Here is a 17,313-nt window from a genome sequence, read left to right as displayed (position 1 = left end):
ATCTCTTAACACCAATGGACTCAATTCCCCAATAAAAAGACATAGGCTAGCAGACTGGATACGTAAATAGAACCCATCATTTTGCTGCATATAGGAAACCCACCTCAGTGACAAAGACAGACACTGCCTTAGAGTAAAAGCCTGGAAAACAATTTTTCAAGCAAATGGTCCTAAGAAACAAGCTGGAGTAGCCATTTTAAAACCTCCAGCCCCAGAACACAAAGGGAACCACTCATGGCCAGACCTGTATAGGTAGTTGAGGGTGGCCTTGTCAGGCGTCAGTGGAAGTAGAGGGCCTTGGTATCTAATAGTTTGGATTCCCTACTGTTGGGGAAATTGAGAGCAGGTAGGCAAGAATGGGAGGATGGTAGGAGCATACCCTCATAGAAACTCCCAGAATTATATGGATTAGATACGATAGAGACAGGCCACCAGAAGACTAGATTCCAGAATTCAAACAAAAAAAAAATCTTGATACTAAAAGTTTTTTGAGAATTGTATATTACATAATACACAGCCTTGGTGTATCTACTCAACAAGCAAGCTGAGCAGACCTACTTGAACCTCTGATGTCCTGGAATCTCAGCTGAATGCAGTGAAGACACAGACTTCAGAGGCTTATCAATTTACTCTTCTCCCTGCCCCTCTTCTAATATCTCAATGCCCATAATCAGCTTGAAGAAGTTAATGAAGAGTTAAAGCCCCTATTCCCTGGGCTTAGGGACTGAGGTGGTTAATATTGGGCTGTCCTTCTAGGGAAAAGTAGTGGTTTTGTTGGAAAATGGAGGAACAGGTAGGGTTTATTGCATAGCTATAACCTATTGGTAGAAATATGTACAATTGTTTTTAAGCTGAAGCTATAATGTCTTAAATGGTACAACATTTACTTTGATTTCAAATTTAAGGTTTTCATTGGTATGAGTTTCTTATTGACATAGAAGTGAGATTAATATTGTTGCTCTCATAGGCATTGTGCCTATATAACACATTTAGGAATACAAGGCTTGGGCCCAGTCATTCTTTAACTTTTTTTAACTGATTTGAGATGGTTAGTCTGTGAGTTAAGGGTCTATAGCAAATTCATGGCTCTGAGTTTATTGTTAGGGTGTTTTCTCTATTTTATTTAGAAACTTTGGAATTTTATGAAATCTCATTTGTCAGTTCTTGACTTAGAGCATAAGCCATTGGTGTTCTCTTCAGGAACTTTTACCCTGTTCCCAAGTATTTGAGGTTCTTCCCCACCTTCTCTTCTATTAGTTTAAGTGTATCTGGTTTTATGTGGAGGTCCTTTATCCACTTAGACTTGAGCTTTGTACAAGGAGATAAGAATGGATCAATTTGCATTCTTCTACATGTTATCCTCCAGTTGAAACAGCACCATTTGTTGAAAATGCTGTCCTTTTTCCACTGGACAGTTTTAGCTCCTTTGTCAAAGATCAAGCAACCATATGTGTGTGGGTTAATTTCTGGGTCTTCAATTCTATTCCATTGATCTTCCTGCCTGTCTCTGTACCAATAACATGCAGTTTTTGTCACTATTGTACTACAGTTTGAGGTCAGGGATGGTGATTCCTCCAGAGGTTTTTTTATTGTTGAGAATAGTTTTCGCTATCCTGGGTTATTTGTTATTCCAAATGAATTTCAGAATTTCTCTTTCTAACTCTGTTAAGAATTGGGTTGAGATTTTAATGGGGATTGCATTGAATCTGTAAATTGCTTTTGGCAAGGTGGCCATTTTTACTATCATAATCCTGCCAATCCATGAGCATGGGATATCTTTCCTTCTTCTGAGATCTTCTTCAGTTTCTTTCTTCAGAGACTTGAAGTTCTTGTCATACAGGTCTTTTACTTACTTGGTTAGAATCACACTAAGGTATTTTATATTATTTGTGACTATTGTGAAGGGTGTCCTTTCCCTAATTTCTTTTTCAACCTGTTTATCTTTCATGTAGAAGAAGGCTATTGATTTGTTTGAGTTGATTTTATGACCAGCCACTTTGCTGAAATTGTTTATCAGGTTTAGGAGTTCTCTGGTGGAAGTTTTGGGGTCACTTAAGCATACTATCATATCATCTGCAAATAGTGATATTTTGACTTCTTTCTTTCCTATTTGTATCCCTTTGACTTCTTTTTGTTGTCTAATTGCTCTGGCTAGGATTTCCAGTACTATACAGAATAGGTATGGAGAGAGAGAGGGCAGCCTTATCTAGTCCCTGATCTTAATGGGATTGCTTCAAGTTTCTCTGCATCTAATTTGACACTGGCTACTGGTTTACTGTATATTGCTTTTACTATGTTTAGGTATGGACCTTGAATTCCTGATTTTTCCAAGACTTTTACCATGAAGAGATGTTGAATTTTGTCAAATGCTTTCTCAGCATCTAGTGAGATTATCATGTGGTTTTTTCCATTGAGTTTATTTATATAGTGGATTACGTTGGTGGATTTCCAAATATTGAACCGTTCCCTGCATTCCTGAGATAAAGTCTACTTGATCATGATGGATGATTGTTTTGATGTGTTCTTGGATTCCATTTGTTAGAATTTTATTGAGTATTTTTCATCGATATTCATAAGGGAGATTGGTCTGAAATTCTCTTTCTTTGTTGGGTCTTTGTGTGGTTTGGATATGAGTGTGATTGTAGTTTTATAGAACGAATCGTGAAGTGTTCCTTCTGTTTCTATTTTGTGGAATAGTTTGAAGAGAATCGATATTAGGTCTTCCTTGAATATCTGATAGATTTCTGCACTAAAACCATCTGGACCTGGGCATTTTTTCGTGGGAAGACTTTTAATGACTGCTCTGTTATTTCTTTAGGGATTATGGAACTGTTTATGTGGTTTATTTGCTCCTGATTTAACTTTGGTACCTGGTATCTGTCTAGAAAATTGTCCATTTCATCCAGGTTTTCCAGTTTTGTTGAGCCTTTGTAGTAGGATCTGATGATTTTTTTAAATTTCCTTAGTTTTTGTTGTTATGTCTCCCTTTTCAGTTCTGATTTTATTAATTTGGATATTGTCTCTGTGTCATCTGGTTAATCTGGGTAAGGGTTTATCTATCTTGCTAATTTTCTCAAAGAACCAGCTTCTGGTTTTGTTGATATTTTCTGTAGTTCTTTCTGTTTGTATTTGGTTGATTTCTGCCCTGAGTTTGATTATTTCCTGCTGTCTACTCCTCTTGGGTGTATTTGCTTCCTTTTGTTCTAGAGCTTTTAGGTGTGCTGTCAAGTTGTTAGTGTATGCACTCTCCAGTTTCTTTTTATAGGCACTTAGAACTATGAGTTTTCCTCTTAGCATTGCCTTGAGTCCCACATGTTTTGGTATGATTTGTCCTCATTTTCATTAAATTCTGAAAAGTCTTTAACTTTTTTCTTTATTTCTTCCTTGTCCAAGTCATCATTGAGTAGAACATTGTTCAATTTCCACATTCATGTGGGTTTTCCATTAGTTTTGTCATTATTAAAGACCAGCCTTATTCCGTGGTGATCTGATAGGATGCAAGGGATTATTTGAATCTTTTTGAATCTGTAGAGGCCTGTATTGTGACCAATTAAATGGTCTATTTTGGAGAAGGTTTCTTAAGGTGCTGAGAAAAAGATCTATTATTTTGTTTTAGGATGAAATGTTCTATAGATATCTATTAAATCCATTTGATTCATAACTTCTGTTAATTTCAATGTGTCTCTGTTTAGTTTCTGTTTTCATGATCGGTCGATTGCTGAGATTGGGGTGTTGAAATCCCCCACTGTTATTGAATGAAGTGTAATGTGTGTTTTGAGCTCTAGTAAAGTTTCTTTTATGAATGTGGTTGTCCTGGCATTTGGAGCATATATGTTTAGAATTGAGAGTTCATCTTGGTAGATTTTTTCATTGATGAGTATGAAATGTCCTTCCCTATCTGTTTTGATTACTTTTGGTTGAAAGTCCATTTTATTTGATATTAGAATGGCTACTCCAGCTTGTTTCTTGGGACTATTTGCTTGGAAAATTGTTTTCCATTCTTTTACTCTGAGGTAGTATCTGTCCTTGCCACAGAGGTGCATTTCCTGTATGCAGCAAAAGGCTGGGTCCTGTTTGTGTATCCAGTCTGATAGTCTGCATCTTTTTATTGGAGAATTCAGTCCGTTGACATTAAGAGATATTAAGAAAAATTGATTGTGTCTTCCTATTATTTTTGTAATTAGAGTTTGAATTATGTTTGTGTAGCTATCCTCTTTTGGGTTTGTTGGAAGATTACTTCCTTGAGTTTTCTAGGTTGTAGTTTCCCTCCTTGTGTTGACATTTTCCATCAATTATTCTTTGAAATGCTGGGTTTATGGGAAGATTTTGTGCAAACTTGGTTTTGTCATGGAATATCTTGGTTTCTCCATCTATAGTGATTGAGAGTTTTGCTGGGTATAGTAGTCTGGGCTGGCATTAGTGTTCTCTTCGGGTCTGCATGATGTCAGTCCAGGATCTTCTGGCTTTTATAGTCTCTGGTGAGAAGTCTGGTATAATTCTTATAGGTCTGCCTTTAAATGTTACTTGACCATTTTCCCTTACTGCTTTTAGTATTTTTTCTTTGTTTAGTCCATTTGATGTTTTGAATTTTATGTCGCAGGAGGTTTTTCTTTTCTGATCTAGTCTATTTGGCATTCTGTAGGCTTCTTGTATATTTATGGGCATCTTGTTCTTTAGGTTAGGGAAGTTTTCCTCTATAATTTTGTTGAAGATATTTACTGGCCCTTTAAGTTGGGAATCTTCATTCTCATCTATACCTATTATCCTTAGGTTTGGTCTTTTTATTGTGTCCTGGATTTCCTGAATGTTTTGGGTTAGGAGATTTTTGCATTTTCATTTTTCTTTGACAGTTGTGTCAATGTTTTCCATGGTATCTTCTGCACATGAGATTCTCTCTTCTATATCTTATATTCGTGTGGTGATGCTTGCGCCTGTAACTCTTGATCTCTTTCCTAGGTTTTCTATCTCCAGGACAGTCTCCCTTTGAGATTTCTTTTTTTTTGTTTCTATTTCCATTTTTACATCCTGGATTGTTTTGTTTAGTTCCTTCATTGTGTCTTCTTGTAGTTCTTTATGGGATTTTTGTGTTTCCTATTTAAAGGCTTCTAGCTGTTTACTTGTGCTCTCCTGTACGTCTTTAAAGGAGTTACTTATGTCCTTCTTAAAATCCTCTATCATCATCATGAGAAGTGATTTTAAATCTGAATCCTGCTTTTCCGGTGTGACTGGGTGTCTAGGGCTTGCTACTTTGGGAGAGCTGGGTTCTGTTTATGCCAAGTAACTTTGGTTTCTGTTGCTTATGTTCTTGCCCATGCCTTTCACCATCTGGTTAACTCTAGTGCTACCTGCACTCACTGTGTCTGACTGGAGTCTGTCTTTCCAGTTATCTTCTTTGTGTCAGAACTCCTTGGAGTTCAGATGTCTCTATGATCTTGTGATCCTAAGCTCCTGGGTGGAACAACTCCTGGGACTCAGGCTGCCTCTGGGATCATGAAATCCTGCTTCTCTGAGTGCAGTCATTACTCTAGGATGGCTCAGGATAAGGCATCTCCACAAGAGCAGACCAGCTAGGTGTCTGCTTCTCTGAGTGCAGTGGCTCCTCTAGGATGGCTCAGGATATAGTGTTTCCATAGGAGGAGACCAGCTAGGTGTCTGCCCCAGCGTAAAAGACCAGGCAGCGGCGGAAGTGAAGTGGTATTCCAGAGGGATGGGGTTTGGGTTGCTGATGTGTCCTGAGCAACCCTGGCTCCCAGTTGTAACTCTGGGGCATAGGAGTGGGAGGGGGTTCTTACCCGCTGTTCTGAGTGCAGTGGCTCCTCTAGGATGGCTCAGGATATGGTGTCTCCAAAGGAGCAGACCAGCTAGGTGTCTGCCCCAGCCAAAAGGGCATATGAAGTATGTATAGTAGATTTTTTTTTAACTCTGTTACAAAATAACTGATAAAGAACACAACCAGAATGGCCCCTACCCCTGATTCTGTTACCTACCTGTTCCTGTAACTGGTCTGGCCTTAGCAGAAGAGGATGAGCCTAACCCTACATCAACTTGAAGTGCCAGGGTAGAAGGATAACTAGGGATGCCCCACCATATTGAATAAGAAGAGGAAGGGGGATTGAGGGAAGGATTATGTGAGGTAGGACTGGGAGGGGAAGCAGTGATGTGGATGGGAAAGTGAATAAAAAATTAATTAATAAAAAAACAAGAATAATGAAAACAAGATGTAATGATAAGAAATATTTACTTTACCATACTGCTTAAGGGGATATATTCCTTAATGGTAGGGAATGTACAGCAAAAGTAGCCATAGATGGCTGCTCACATGTTCATAATTAAAAAGCAGAAAGTGATAACAATTATAGTTGTCTGTGTCACCTGAAGGAATGGTATTCTCACATTTTTAATTTTTCTTCACATTAAAATAATAGAAACAATAATTACCTTTGGTCTTTGTCCATGAAATATTACTTTTAAAATTTATTGGGAGAGAAGAGTTCCTCATGAGGAACCAAAGAAGTAACAATAATTTTAATACCTCCTATGTCTACTTACTGTATTTTCTTGTGTCACTATATTTTCATGACAACATTCTTAGATGGCATGTTAAAAATACACTTTCAAGACAGATATAATTTGAAAAATATTGAGTTAAGGATTAGTCTTCAGTTACTATGATTTGTGTGTTTCATCACATACTTTAATTTGGAAAATGATTGGTTTTTATGAAAGTTTTTGCATCTAAGTAAATGAATAAATATAAAAAGTGGGAATAAATACATTATATAAATAATATTTTATAAATTTTTAGATTTAATTTAAGCAAATGGGCATGTAATCCAAAATCTTTTAGCATTCCAGAAAAAAATGAAAAAAAAAAAAACAACTATATTTTCTTGAGTGACCTAATACTTTCTTCTTTAATGATAACTAACTAAACTTTTAGGACACCTGTGTGCATAATTATCATGCAAATACTTAAACTATACAAATCAAAGTTTTAGATGAGCTTTATACCACATAGAACTAGAAGCATGACAGGTCATAATTTTATTAATATAGCAAGCAAGTCTTTTTTTCAGAGCAGTAAAGAGATTTTAACATTATGTGGGCCATTTAAAAAAATCAAGAGATAATACTGCTTATATATGCTACAGAAGGAAGAAGGATATTTTAGTGGGTAACTGGATTATTTATGCAAGTTTCTGTTTTTTAAATAGAAAGAAATCCCAAGTCATAAATAATTAAGAAAGAATAAAATAAAAAATAAGATTCTAATTAAAAATTTGAATATTTTCAATGTTAAGTACTGCTGTTTTCAGTATTCTTTATTGTATGCATAATTTCCTTTTTGTATGTCCCTAAGAACATCAAGTAATATCAAGTAAAGTGTATTTATTGATCATATTCTATCCTTCTATGGAACTATTACAGTAGTTAAGAAAACCCAAAATTGATAAGGATATTTTTGACCCTTTCGTTAAACAACTGATAGTCATTATCAGTTCATTTCATATTGAAAATATGATTCAGTGTATGAGATATCTGTAAAGAAATGTAATGAGTTAAAATACATTATTACAGAAATTTCCAGGCCTGACACCACAACATGTGCAAGAAAGGTATGAGTAGAATCATTAACACCAAAACATGATTAATATGTTGTGATTATTGATCCTTTAGCTAGAGAGAACTAAACATACTTCACTCTTGAGCTTACTCTGCTTTAGTTGTGTCTCAATTGAGAAAAAGTTTTAACAATCATTATGTAATCATATTCTTATGTAATATATTTGAAATGTATTTTTAACATGTGATTAGTTTTCAACAGGAATTATCTATTATTGATATTGCAATTATTTTGAGGACTAGCACTTGAAAGTAGTTTTGAAGTTGTCATTGAATTTATACAAAATTTGCATTAGAGAAAACTAAAGGACAGGAAACTATGGTTCTCGAGTAGTTAAAAGTTGATATTTGTAAGCAATATCAAATAAGATAAATGGTTTTGCCATGATAACTTACTTTCACATAATATTTTAATTTACAGAATAATTTTAGTGTGGTAATTACATTGTTGTGTATTCAAAGTTTTTTTTTGAAGGAATAACTATCATCTATGGAAAACAGAGTAGTGGAAAAAACTACATTCCTATATGCATGAACAATGATAATTCAGCTAAGCATTGTTGTGTGTATACACTTATAATTTCAGTAGTAAAGAATCAGGCTGGAGCATTGGAGTCTTAGGCTAGCCTGGGCTCCATAGAAAGTCTCTTCCTCAAAATCAAATTAAATGAGTTTATGACAGTTTACTATGCTCTTTATGAAAAGTTATCTATAATTTCCTAAATGAATAACTGTGAAGTAGATAATTGAAATTAAAAGTTTTATTAAGAATGATATTTTAAAATTATTTTTTGATATTATAATACAATTACGTCATTTTTCCTTTCTGTTTCATCCCCTCAATGTCTCCCATGCACCCCTCTTTGATGTCCTTAAAATTTATGGCCTCTTTTTCATTAATTGTTGCTACATACATATACATACATGTATACGTAGATCCATATATATTCCTAAGTATATAACTATAACCATCTCAGTCTTGATAATGTTATTTGCATGTATGCTTTTAGGTATGACCACTTGATATTGGATAAACAATTATGCTTTTTCCTGAGGAAGAATACTTCTCTTACTGTCAGCATTCTGTAATTCCCTGCAGTTCTTTCTGAATGGTTGAGGCCTCCTTAGCTCTCCCTGATTCATGTTAATATGTTAGCATATCTCTTTGCATTGTTTCTGTTTAGCTTATGTTTACTCAGTCATGCTGGTTAGATTCTATCATTGCAGCTTTTGACATTACTAGGAGACACAATCTCCTAGCAAATATCCCAATTCCTTTGGTTTTTAAATTTTTTCAATTTCCCTTTGTGGAATGATCCCCAAGGCTTAGGTGTAGGAATTATGCTGTAGAAATGTCAGTTTGGACTCATTTGCACAACTCTGCATTTTGATTAGTTGTCGTTTCCTGTAATAGTCTCTGTCCATTGCAAAGATAAATTTTCTTGTTGAAGGGTCAGGACTACACTTACCTGTGTGTACAAGAACAAATATTAAGAGTATAGTTAGAGAATACTCTGGTTTAGTAAAGTGGTGATTGCAGGTTCTCCTCCAAGATCCATGACTTCACTAGCTCTGGGTAATTGCTTATATTTTCAACACTAGGCATTGTAGACTTGCTATTTTCTTTGGTTGTTTCTCTGAGGTGGAAAGCAAGTCCTTTTTACAAGGGCATTATGAACTTCAGACTTAGTGCCCAGAGGTCACTGAGCTGGAATGGACATGAAAGCCTACTTTCTGAGGCCTCTCTTTTATGTAGGAGACATAGCTATAGAAGCTTCTAGAGGAAAAGGCAAACAATAATCATACCCAACTATAATAGCCACAAACCATACCAACAAGCAGGATGGCACAATAACCTTAAGAGGTGTAGTAATTACCTAGACAGTAACTAACAACTCTCTATTTAGAATGCTGTTTTGATTAGCAATATATCTTTTAATTGAGTTGATATGTGAAGGATAATTGGCAGTAAGGAAAGTGAATAAAACCTGACCATTTGTGGCAGGAATTTCTAATTTCAAGAACCCATAAGAACAGAGACATATCCTTGGTTTTCATGGCAATATGTACACATTAGGAATTCAAAAATATTGTTGAGTAAATTGGTATTTGCTGTAAGGTCTATTAAATGATCTTACATAAGCTGAGCAAGAGAGTACTACTGAGAACAACGATAAAAGGAATGTGATTGAAAATGTATATGTTGAATAGGAAAAGAGATTGATAAGGTGGATGCAGCAGTCACAAGTTTTTAAAGTAGCTCAATACCTTGTATAGAGAAATGTGTTCCCAGTTTCTAAATTTTACTTTGCTAATCCTAGATCATTGAGTTGGAAAATGTATATTCTAGGTAGGTTCAGTATGGATGATTTTCTTACATTTGATTCTCTATTAGGAGAACATATGAAGGACATGAATCTTAAGTAGATTTTCTTCATGTCATATGTAGGAATCATATCCTGTACATAATCATTGTCTTATAGGGCTCCAGGAGCCTTATTATCACTAATTTTGCCTACCTTCCATGTGAGGAAATACTGATCAAGAGCCAGGTCTACTTAAATTGAAACCAGGGTTTCCTGAAATGTAGCCATCAACTACTTAACTCTTACTTGATCCACAGATACCCTAACAGTGTGGAGACCATGTGCGCCTTGCAGTTGGTGGCACTAAACAACAAAACAAGATACGTGAGAAAAACAAGATGTTTATCAGAGTGTGCTCAGCTGTTGTAGGCTGTTGAAAACAAGTCTTTTGTCATGGTATATGGCTCGAGATGGCTGCAAAGATGATAACCACTTTCAGCTAGGAGTCGGCTCCCAACACACAATCATTGTCCTTGTTCTATGTGGAAAGGGGTTGCTGACTTGAAAATAAAACAGATATCAAACATTTTCTCATGCCTGCTTTATATAATACAGCGGTTTTAAATAATATATCACTTTATTTAAAATCTATTTACATGGTAATTGGCACTGTATTATGTATGAAAGATCATTTTACTGAGTTTAAATCTCGTTTGAAATAGAGGCTTGACATATTTCATTATTTTAAAAAGCCTCTTAAATTACCTTTTGTGTATTTCAAAAATACAAGTAGCTATTTTTAGGAAAAGAAACAATAATGAACTTTAGCTGTTGCTAACCTGTTTCTTGATCTTTTGCTTTCTAGATCCAGTTGCATTTCTGAAATGCCATTCTGCTTCTGTAAAAACATGCAGGCACCAACAACAGATTTAAATACCATCTAAAAGGATGTTATTTTTTAAATCTATTTTGAATTTCTTCTGTGATAAAGCAGAATTTGAAAAGTCTTGCTTTCAACATTATATTATATCTAAAGAAAAATTATTGTTCTGATTAATTTCTCTAAATGTCACTAATCACAAAACTATGCTCTAATTTTGCTTGAAAAGGGACCACTGATGATTGTTCAATAGCTGAGAACCCTTGATTCCTAAAAGTTTCTATTCTCCTGTTTTCTAGCTTTGCTCCTCCGGAGTATAGGGCTATCCTGCATTCATATCTTGCTAACTTTAATGCTAGCTCTCTAGTGTTCTATGAAGGGAAATCTTACAAGTAGGACTAAGTTCCTACCCCAAAATTTCATGAGCATGATTAATAGTAAACAACAACAAGACAAACAGCATTCTGCTTGAAAAACTAATAATAGAACTCTGAGATGTATTTGCGGTAGAGTGGGTGAACTCAGCTCAGTCTTTAACAATATTTCTTTGATATATGAGGGTAACCAGATAGCCGTATTGCATCACAGAAGATGTAATATTTGAACCTCATTTTTATGTCTGAATTAACATTTTACATCATTTCATCTAGCTTCTGAATTATACAGCTGAATAACACAGATGAAGGTGATTCCTAATCCACGTCTCTTCCTCGTGTACTTTCTGAAACACAGTCTCATATGATTAACATTTTCAGTCGGATTCCCAAAACAAAATAGAGTGAAATTCAAAACACAGTAGAAAAGATGCGAATACAAAGATGATACTTGTAATTGTAATTTTAATATCTATAAAAATTGTGGTTTATTTTCATTGAAATTAAATTGTCAATTTTGCTGCAGTTAGAGTTATGGGAGTTAGGCAAATGTATCAATTAGATTGTATTTGTATGCAATTGGCAGAAACTAAGTTTAGAATTATTTAAAAATAAGCCTACAACAGAAATAAAAGACCTATATAAGGAAAGCTTAAAAACACCAAATTAAGAAATTGAAAATACTGGAAGATAGAAAGAATTCCCAATCTCATATTAGAGTTGTACAATTGCCATTATGAGAATAGCTCCTTTCTCTAAAGTGAGCTGTAGATTCAATTCAATGATATCTGTCACAGAACCAGTGAAATCTTTCCCAGAAGTAAAAATAAATAAATAAATAAATAAATAAATAAATAAATATTTTTTTGTGGAAAACAACTCAAATAACCAAAGCAATCCTGAACAAAAGGTATATTGCTGAAAGTAACATGATACTTGGTATTGAGTTATTTTACAGTGACACAGCAACAAAAATATCATAGCATTGGCAGTAAAACATATGAATCAATGGAATAGAAGAGGTCCCCAGAATTAAACTTCCACAGTTGAAAACAACTATTCTTGGCATAGATATCAAAACTAAAAATAAAACAGCTTCAAGAATTGGTACAGGAAAAGCTGGATATATTCATGATGCACAAAAATCAATTAAAGATACATCAAATATCTTAATGTAAGAATCATATATCTGAATATATCATTAGAAAAATAGGGTACACATTTCAACATATAGACTTAGACAAGGGCTTACTCAGGAAGTGAAACTAAGAACTGATAAGGGTAATTATAAGAAAAGTTTACAAGAAATTTAAAATGTTTAAGACAACAAAGGAAACAATTATTTGAGTGATAAGATAGCCTACAATATGTGAGAGAATGTTAGCAGGCTCTATCTTGAGAGAGGACTAGTGTAGAGAACACAGAAAGTACTCAAGATTACCTACCTACCTTCCTACCTTCTTTACTGTTCAACTAAGTAAATGCCAAGAAACCATACAACCAAAACAGTAAATGGACAGATGGGATAAATAGAAATCTCTCAAAATATGATGTTCAAATGGCCAATAAATACATAAAATAAATTGTTCAATATCTTTAGCTGTGAAAAATACAGGTTAAAATAATATTGAGATTATATCTCACTCCAGCAAGAATGAGTGTTATTAAGAAAACTAATGTCAATAAATGACAATGAGGGTATGAGTTAAAGGAACACTTATACACTGCTGGCAGACCTGTGGAAATGCAAACTTGTACAACTACTGTGGAAATCAGCGTAACCTGTAGGTATCACAAATACATATGCAAACACAATGTGCTACATGTAAAATAATGGGATTTTATTCAGCCATAAATTAATATATCAGTTTAGATAAATGTATGAAAATTGGACATCATCAAATTAGCAAAACAAGCCAAACTCAAAAATAAAAAAATATTTCATGTTTTATCTCATTTGTGAATTCTACACATTTTATACACATATACCATATATAATACACACATACACACACACATACACAAACACACATAAAATGTTCATGTATGTATTTATATCTATCATCTATCTATCTATCTATCTATCTATCTGTCTCTAGCCATCGATCTACCTATATACCTATCTTACATAAAGGTAGAAGAAAGGCTGGAGCAATATAGGGAATTGTTCTAGTGATTGGAAATAAGGGGAAGGGTAATTTTATCTGCAGTATCTAACGCATCAACACTCAGCAGAGCAGCATTCTTGAAATTCATAAGCTCCCTACATATCGTTAAAACATCCTGAGAGGTGTTAGAATTATACCAAATACACTGCACATGTCATAAATCTTCTTCCTACTATTAATGACTACGACTATAAATTGAAGAACTAACATGAATCCAATGGTATTTGGCATGTCATTCAAGATAGCTCCTTACCATTAAATTCTGAACTTCCAGTAATTTGAATAGGATAAAGAGCATCAATTCATTCTTCGAAATGTCTACCTCTGATATATTCAACCCATTAGTCACTTTTTTTTTTGCTAATTATTAACAAAAGTAGCTGTCTCAATTTCTTTTGTCACAGCAATTGCAGAAGCAGTGGTGCTAGCAATTAATGTAATTAAAGCTCTTACACCAGCAGCAATCAAGCCCACTACCCTCTTGCTACTGCTTAAAGCCTGACTTATTTGTTCCAGTACTTGGAGCTATTTTTAGAATACCAAGGATCTGTGATACTCAGGGCACTAAAACAAAAGCTGGTTGATAAAACTGATCAAGCTTCAAAAATGGCATATATAGCTTGATCATGCTAGCCACTTTCATCCTAGGAATACATTTATTCCTCTCCATTGTGTTAAAGCTTTTATTCAACAACATCAACATGTCGGCAGCTAAGTACATGGCTTGAACCTGAAAATGGAACCCCAGACAGAGTTATTTAATTAGCAGGCTGGCAAGTCACAGATGGGTAAGTTTCTGCACAGAGCCTTACCAACCAAAGGGATTGGGTAATGCATTTCCCATTATGGGTAAGGAAGGCATTCTTGTCAGAATGACCTAAGACAGACTCAGTCTTGTTAATGAAATAAAACAAGGGGAGAGGCAGAGAGCCTTTTGGGTTACTTGACAAGAATCTGACATGGGCCAAGGACAAGAAAGTAGGCTTCTTGGCAGCAATATGATATTGGCGAAGGACAAAAAAGTAGGCTTCAGGCAGGACTCTGACTTTAGGCTTGAACAAAGAGTAATTTCAGGTAGGAATCTAAATCTTAGGCTAGAACAAAGAAGTAATCTCAGACAGGAACTTAAATGTTAGGCTGGAACAAAGAAGTATTTTCAGAGAGAAATATAAAATTTAGGTTAGAACAAAGAAGTAGGGGTCAGACATGAAAATGACCTTGACCTGGGACAGGTCATCCTGATAAAGCCTTAGAAACAGTTATCATGGAATTGTTCGCATAATTGGATTTAGTGTCTTCCTTTTTCTTTGACTATTTATGTTTATTGTATTGCTTGTTCCTTGACTATTTGTTTTTATTGTATTAGACCCTCAACCTAAAACTGACCTTAATACATGCATGTAATCAAAATGGTATAAAATGATAAAGGAGGAGGGGGGATGGGATGGGGATTCTGGAAGGGGAAATGGGGAAAGGGGATGTCATTTGTACTGTAAATAAATAAAATATCCAAAAAAGGAAAGAAGGGGATGAACGTGATCATAGCATATAATATAATTGAAAGAAAGTTTTTGCATGTATTTATGAATATGTATCAACAAAAGCTGATCATTTAGTCTGGAATGTTATATATTCTTGTGTTTTTAATACATGGAAGGTGGAAAAGAGGAGTTCCGATTTCAAGAACAGGTTGAATCATATAGGATGGACTTGATAACCACTTGAAGTATTTAATAAGTCTGTCTGACAAAAGCTAAAATCTTAAAATGAAAAAAGAAAATAATAATTGTTTGGGAGCCACCTAGCTACAAATGCAAAAATTATTTGAATTTTGGACAGAAAATATTATAAGCTGTTCTCTGTGTCTCTGTCTCTCTCTCTGTCTCTGTCTGTCTGTCTCTCTCTCTCTCTCTCTCTCTCTCTTGGGTAATTTTTATAAACTTGACACAAAAATCATCATATTTTAGAAGAATCTTAACAGAGAAAACGCTATATAAGTTTGGCCTGTAATCAGTTCTACAGAGTAATTTTATTTATTAATATTTGATGTAAAAGCACTCCATATATTCTAGGTGGTGCCATTCCAGGGCAGGTGGAAAACATTGGTCTAAGAATGCTGGCTGAGAAAGCCATAAGATCAAACAGTATGTTGTATTCCTTCATGGCTTTTCCTTCAATTCCTGACCCCAGGTTACTGCCTTAAGATCCTTTCCTGATTTTTTTTTCAAGAAGGGCTGTGGTTAGAAAATGTAAACTAAATGAACCCTTTACTTCTCAAATTCCTTTTGATCATGTTTTATTACAGCAATAGAAAGCCTAACTAAGACATTCTTTTTCTCTTCATTTAGCGTTTAGCTCTGTTTTCTTTATTATGTCAAAGCAGCTTCCAGAAGCTGTTGGGTTAATGTGATGTGGGTTCCGTACTCATATCTGATGAGAGAGACAAAGAGAATGAGAAAGAGAATGGAAAGCGAGTGAGGCTTTCCATAGGTTTTCGTTAAAAGTGACATACTTTCTCTCAAGTAATACCTTGGGCAAGATTGTTTTTATGGGTCACTGGAAAATACTAGTTTGAATTAACTCACATATACATATCAAAATTTAAATTGTCTTGGGTATTTGCATCCTGGTGTGAAGTTCATACTTCAGCAGGTAAGTAATTCTAACTACATGAGTTGAATTTATGTTTTCTAATCAAATTGGGCAACATCTATTCCTTTGCCAGTAAATTTGATTCAGATATTAGACTGTCATACTATTCTAGAGATGAAGGTATTGGTTGATTATTCAGAAAAAATAGAATCTATGGTTATTGTTTTGAAGAAATTAAATAAAATCTGAAGCCTAGAAATGAATGAGGAAGATTTTACCTTTCAGCATCTGAAACTCACTGTGTGACCCAAAAGCAAGCTATTGTTTGGGCACAGTGGATCAGATGAAATATACATTGCTGAGTGATTACTTGGGAAAATATGTGATAACTAGGCATTAACACAGGTTTTTTTGTTGCCTACAAATTAAAGAATTTAATGTTGGTTTCATCAAGAATACACTCATAGAGCTATATACGAAAACAAACAGTTGAAGAAAATAAATGAAACTATTCAAGATCTGAAAATGTAAATAGAAGCAATAAAGAAACATGAATTGAGGGACTCTGGAAATGAAAAATCTAGGTAACCGAACAGGGACTACAAATATAAGCATCAGCAACAGAATACAAGAGAGGGAAGAGTGGGTTTCAGGCATAGAAGTAGAAGATATGATAGAAGAAATAGATACATTGGTCAAGGAAAGTGATAAATCAAAAAAAATTCCTGACACAAATACCCAGGAAATCTAGGACACTTTGTAAAACAAAACAAAACAAAGCAAAACAAAACAAAACAAAAGAATGATAGGAATAAGAAAAGGAGAAGAATCCCAGCTCAAAAGCTCAGAAAATATTTTGAACAAAATCCTAAAAGAAAAATTTCCTAATCTAAAGAAGGTGATGCCCAAAAAGAGTCAAGAATCATAAATACAACAAATAGATTCGGCCAGAAAGGAAAATTCTACTGCCACACAGTAATGAAAACACTAAGGATACATAACACATAAAGAATATTAAAAGCTACAAGTGTCCAAGTAATATATAAAGGCAGACCTTTTATTATTACACCTGATTGCTCAACAGAGACTCTAAAAGCCAGAAGACCCTGAAAAGATGTCTTTCAGTCTCTACAAGACCACACATGTCAGCCCAGATTAACCATCATAGATAGAGAAAACAAAATATTCCTTGAAAAGTCAAATTTTAACAATATCTATCTACAACTTTAGCCCAACAGAAGGTAAAATCAAAAGCAAGGATGCTAACCACATCCACAAAATTGGAGGAAATAACCTCACACGAGCAAAACTGAAAGAATGGAAACACACACACACACACACACACACACACACACACACACACACACACA

The sequence above is a fragment of the Grammomys surdaster genome, unplaced genomic scaffold (genome assembly GCF_004785775.1).
Source record: "Grammomys surdaster isolate TR1022 unplaced genomic scaffold, NIH_TR_1.0 125584, whole genome shotgun sequence".
Lineage (NCBI taxonomy): Eukaryota > Metazoa > Chordata > Mammalia > Rodentia > Muridae > Grammomys > Grammomys surdaster.
Note: the sequence above shows the minus strand (reverse complement) of the source record.